This window comes from Macaca nemestrina, chromosome 9 (assembly GCF_043159975.1).
Source record: "Macaca nemestrina isolate mMacNem1 chromosome 9, mMacNem.hap1, whole genome shotgun sequence".
Lineage (NCBI taxonomy): Eukaryota > Metazoa > Chordata > Mammalia > Primates > Cercopithecidae > Macaca > Macaca nemestrina.
The window spans coordinates 128337892-128343066 of NC_092133.1; the positions used below are offsets into that span (position 1 = coordinate 128337892).

At 42.1% G+C, this 5175-nt stretch overlaps 1 long non-coding RNA gene across 1 annotated transcript; it reads left to right on the forward strand.

Annotated features, from left to right (window-relative positions):
• The first annotated feature begins 1181 nt into the window (after window positions 1-1181).
• LOC105488205 (uncharacterized) lies at window positions 1182-4886 on the forward strand. Its single transcript, XR_011607513.1, has 3 exons — window positions 1182-1331; window positions 1943-2151; window positions 4589-4886. It is a non-coding gene; the product is annotated as an uncharacterized lncRNA (long non-coding RNA).
• The last annotated feature ends 289 nt before the right edge of the window (window positions 4887-5175 follow it).

A 5175-nucleotide genomic window follows, 5' to 3' on the forward strand; every position in this document is an offset into this window, starting at 1 on the left:
TATTTAGAAATAAGTTAGGATTGTCTGTAATCCCAGCACTTAGGGAGCTGAGGTGGGAGGATGACTTGAGCCCATGAGTTCAAGACCAGCCTGGGCAACATAGCAAGATCCCATCTCTATTAATTTTTTTTTTTTTTTCTAAAGGTAGTAAGTTAGACTCCAAGAAGCCAATGGCTATCTCTTTTTCCTCTTCCCAGTTCCACACAGGATTCAGCTCAGCCAGTCATTCAGTCGTTCTGGAAATATTCTCATCTCTTGGCTTTTACATCAGCACATTCACCTTCTGCTCACTGTTCTGCCTGGGTCTCTTTGTTGGTCTCCTTCTCCACTGGTCAGTTTCCAAATGTGAGGCTCTGTCATGCTCATCTTAGGCTCTCATTGAATATGTTTACATTCTCTCTGGATTACCGCCGCAGGTCCATGGACTTAGACACCATCTCGATGACAATGACTCCAATTCTCTACCTCCAGTCATGCCACGGTAGGTACATCTGTCACCCCACTGTCCCCTCAACATCTGCACTTGGACACATAATAGGCATTTCAGATTTTTTTTTTTTTTTTTACAGAGTCTTGCTCTGTGGCCCAGGCTGGGGTGCGGTGGCATAATCTCGGCTCACTGCAACCTCTGCCTCCCGGGTTCAAGCGATTCTCCTGCCTCAGCCTCCTGAGTAGCTGGGATTACAGGCACCCACCACCATGCCTGGCTAATTTTTGTATTTTTAGTAGAGACGGTGTTTCACTATGTTAGTCAGGCTGGTCTCAAACTCCTGACCTCAGGTGATCTGCCTGCCTTGGCCTCCCAAAGTCCTGGGATTACAGGCATGAGCCCACTGTGCCTGGCCACAAACATCTTCAATAAGTCAAATAGTGTATGATTCCACTTACATGAAATACCTAGATTGGTCAAATTCATAGAGACAGTAAAAGAAAATGGTAGTTACCCAGGGCTGGGAGAGGGAGAATGGGAAGGTAGTATTTAGTATGTGCAGAGTTTCAGTTGAGGCTGATGAAAAATTTCTGGAGGTGGATGGTGGTGATGGTTGCACAGCAATGCAGGTGTACTTAATGCCATTGAACTGTGTAGTTAAACATGATTAAAATGGTAAATGTTATATATATTTTTTACCCCAATTTTTAAAAAGCTTCATCAATATTGAAAATCTGCTGAGGCAAATAAATCTCTTCATTGGTGACATCCACAAAGATCGCAGAAAACTCCTTAATAGCTCCAATATTCATAATTTTGCTACCTCATCACCAAACTAGACCTTGATCCAATGGACATAACCACAGGTTGCCATAAAAATTATAGCGGCAGGACTTTCAAGGTATTAATAATTTTTAAGTTCTTCAACAAATTGCTAGCCTTCTGAATTAATGTTAGGTTACTAGGCATCTATTTTTTAGACTAAACCTTCTAGTCAAGCACTCTTTAATTTTTAATTTGCTCAATCACTCTTCTTCTTTTCTTGCTAATTTTGTAGATTGCATGGGCATGAACTTGTCACACATTGTAGGATTCTATTTCTCCTTCAGAATCATGCCAGCTCCCTAATGATTCATCCAGTATGTGTGTGCAACTTTGGTCCTTTCCTCACCATTTTCTTGCATTTTTTTTTCTCCAGAATATTCTTCCATCATAAATGTATGTCTTTCCTCACTAGTGTTCTCACCAATAGTCGCCTTTGTACGTATTGAGCATGTCAGGATTAATAATGTCCCAACACACCTGAAAATGAAGCCAGAGTGCAATAAACACAATTAGACAAACGATCAAAGTGAGACTCACACTTTGGATGCACGAATGAGTCAATGTATTCTGGAAGGACAAACTGGTGGCCTGGGGCCACAATAAAGACAATGAGCATGACTTTTGTTGTTTGTTTAGGATTTATTTCACCCACATGATATTTTTTTTATTTTAATTTGAATCCTATAGGTAAAGCTTCAGAGCTGTACATAAATACGTGGATTTCTGGCCTCTGCTGAAAATCTGAAAGATCAGCAGTGGAGTTTACATTCTGCAAGAACAAGCACTGGTCCTGAGTGGCAGGAGCCCTAGACAGGTGTGGGTTTTCTGATCAACCACAGTCCCCATCCAACCCACTTCACTCGTTACCTCCCTGGCCGTGGTGGGCACTTGAGTTGGTGAGTCTGGCCTTTGTAAGGGAATGACAGCCTTAAACCTAGAATGAAGTCGCCTGCAAGAGGCTCCCACACACACAATCAGAGAGAAAATGTTACTCTTTGATGCTGAATAACTCAGTGATGAGATAAGCCTCAACTAAAAAAAGCCACTGGTGTGTCAAAATGCAAGTTGGTGAGTTTCAAAGAAATAGATTAGTTAAATATTGAGAAAATCAAGTGAAATTACTTAGTGAAGACAAATCATTAAAAAAATTATTACACTTAAAAAATGGCCTCCTGGTAATACTTAAAACTTTTCATAGCTAATGTTTTCAAATGATGAAGAGTTTCATTATGCTATGCAAGATTATAATGTGGAACATTCAAAGACAGAATTAAGATGTGTTGCAGCTACTTCCATAATAGGGTACTGTCTTTCTGATACAGTCTTGATGTTAATAGCCAGGTAATGTCAAGCAGAGAACCTGACTCTATAGAGCTATAACTGATGGTGTTGGGGTTGGAAGTATTTAACTCAGATTTTTACAAAGATGAAAAAGTGAGAATGGCTATGATGAGAATATATACAGTGTATTATACACACATATCTACAAACACAAATTGTATTAGTCCATTATCACATTGCTTTAAGGAAATACCTGAGACTGGGTAATTTATAAAGAAGACAGGTTTCATTGGCTCAGGGTTCTGCAGGCTGTGCAGGAAGCATAGCGGTATCTGCTTCTGGGAGACCTCAGGAAGCTTCCAATCATGGTGGAAGGTGAAGGGGGAGGAGGCGCATCACATGGTGAAAGGAAGAGCAAGAGAGAAAGAAGGCGAGGGGGCCACAGTTTTAAACAGCCAGGTCTTGTGAGAGGTCACTCACTATTGGGGGGACAGTACCAAGAGGATAATGCTCAATCATTCATGAGAAATCCACCCCCGTGATCCAATCACCTCCCACCAGGCCCCACCTCCAACATGGCGGATTACAATTCGACATGAGATTTGGGTGGGGTAAATATCCAAACTATATCACACACACATATCTAAACATGCACTATAAAAGACATAGAGTTGTTTCTATCACTTTCCTATGCCTCCTCACTAGAACTTGATGATAGAATTGGAAAAGCAAAAGTTAACTGGCTTATGCAGAAGAAGGAATTTATGGGCTTGTGTAATAGAAAAATTCAAGAGCGGCTTTGTCCAAAGACCCAATCTGTCGTCCTCGCTTGGCTCTGAGCTCCTCCATGTTGCCTTCAGTTTTAGGCTCTCCATGGTGGTGGGATGGCTCCCCACATCTCCAGAGTTCAAGCCTACAAGCCTTGCTCCCCAAGATCCCAGAGAAAAACGCTTTTACTTTTGAAGGACACAAATCTAACCAACCCTTAACTAACAACTTTGACCAGGCAAATACAACATTCCCAGGGGCCACGTCTGAATCATCTGTTCACATCCACTATGAAGAAGGAAACTGACTTTACACAAAGTACCTGGAGGGTTGAGAAAGGGAGTTCCCCAAAGAATAATGTGGGCACTGTTCACAGGAGACAGGTGAAAATTAACAAGTATCTACTACATAGGGGGATTACTACTGCTGTAACAAATCACCACAAAGGTCGTGACTTAAGACAACACAGATTTATTATCTCCCAGCTCTACAGGTCAGAAGTCCGCAATGGGTCTCACTGGGCTACAGTCAAGGTGTTCGCACAACTGGGTTCCTTTTGGAAGCTCCACAAGAGAGCTGTTTCCTTGCCTTTCCACAATCCAGGGGCTGCCTGAATTCCTTGGCTTATAGCCTCTTCCTTCATTTTCAAAGCCAGCAAAATTTCAAATCTCTCTCTGACTCTGACCCCCTCGTCTGCCTCCCTTGGTTAATTTAAAGGACTTTTATGATTACATTGGGCTTATCAGGAAAATCCAGGATAAACTCCTTAATGTAAGATCAGCTGATTAGCAACCCTAGTTCCATCTGAAACTGTAATTCCCCCTTGACACAGATATCTTTAGCAGACCATTATTTTGCCTACCACAAGGTACAAACTGAATTAATTACCTTCTGTAAACTCAAGGCGACCTAACTAACCCTACAGTGTGTGCTCAGGATTCCTTCATTTTTTTCAGAGTCCTTTGTGCTAAATCCTTGCTCATGAATTCATTCACTCATTCATTTAATAAATAGCCAATGAGTAACTACCACAGGCCAAGCACTACTTAGGAACTAAACATAGACTGGTAAAGAAGATGTTCCCTGCTCTCATAGAGTTTACAATTTCGTGGATGAACAAACCATAAATAAGCTAACCAGTAACTAATATTTAAATACTTCATTATTATTTATTTCTATGAAGGCTTTATTTTTCTCCTGATTGGCTTGACAAATATTGGCTGTGTCTTGGAACTTCTATTGCTCTTTGTTCTTCTAACTGAACTCTCTGTACATTCCCTGTAGGTGATCAGGACACTGAAGGAGGAGACGGCCTTCGCTAAGACATGATGGATGGGAAATGGCACCTTCTGCCTAGAGTCCGGCAGGAACAGATTTCCATGGCACAGAATTCAGTGTCTCATGACTCTCCACATAAATCCCTAAATGACAACACGTCCCGCATCCCACGCTTCCCACCTCCCACCAGAGCAGTCGATCAAGAGTATTTACATTTTGTTTTTTGATTTTTGTGTTTTTTTTTGGGATGGAGTCTTGCTCTGTCACCCAGGCTGGAGTTCAGTGGTACAATCTCGGCTTGTTGCAACCTCTGCCTCCCAGGTTCAAGTGATTTTCCTGCCTCAGCCTCCTGAGTAGCTAAGACCACAGGCATGCACCACCACTCCCAGCTAATTTTTGTATTTTTAGTAGAGACGGGGTTTCACCAGTTGGCCAGGCTGGTCTCGAACTCCTGACCTCAAGTGATCCACCTGCCTCGACCTCCCAAAGTGCTAGGATTACAGACGTGAACCACCGCGCCTGGCCGGTATTTACATTTTAATTACTTCCTGCTAAGTTCATGGTAGTTGAATCAGCAGGAAGTACCAAACTGC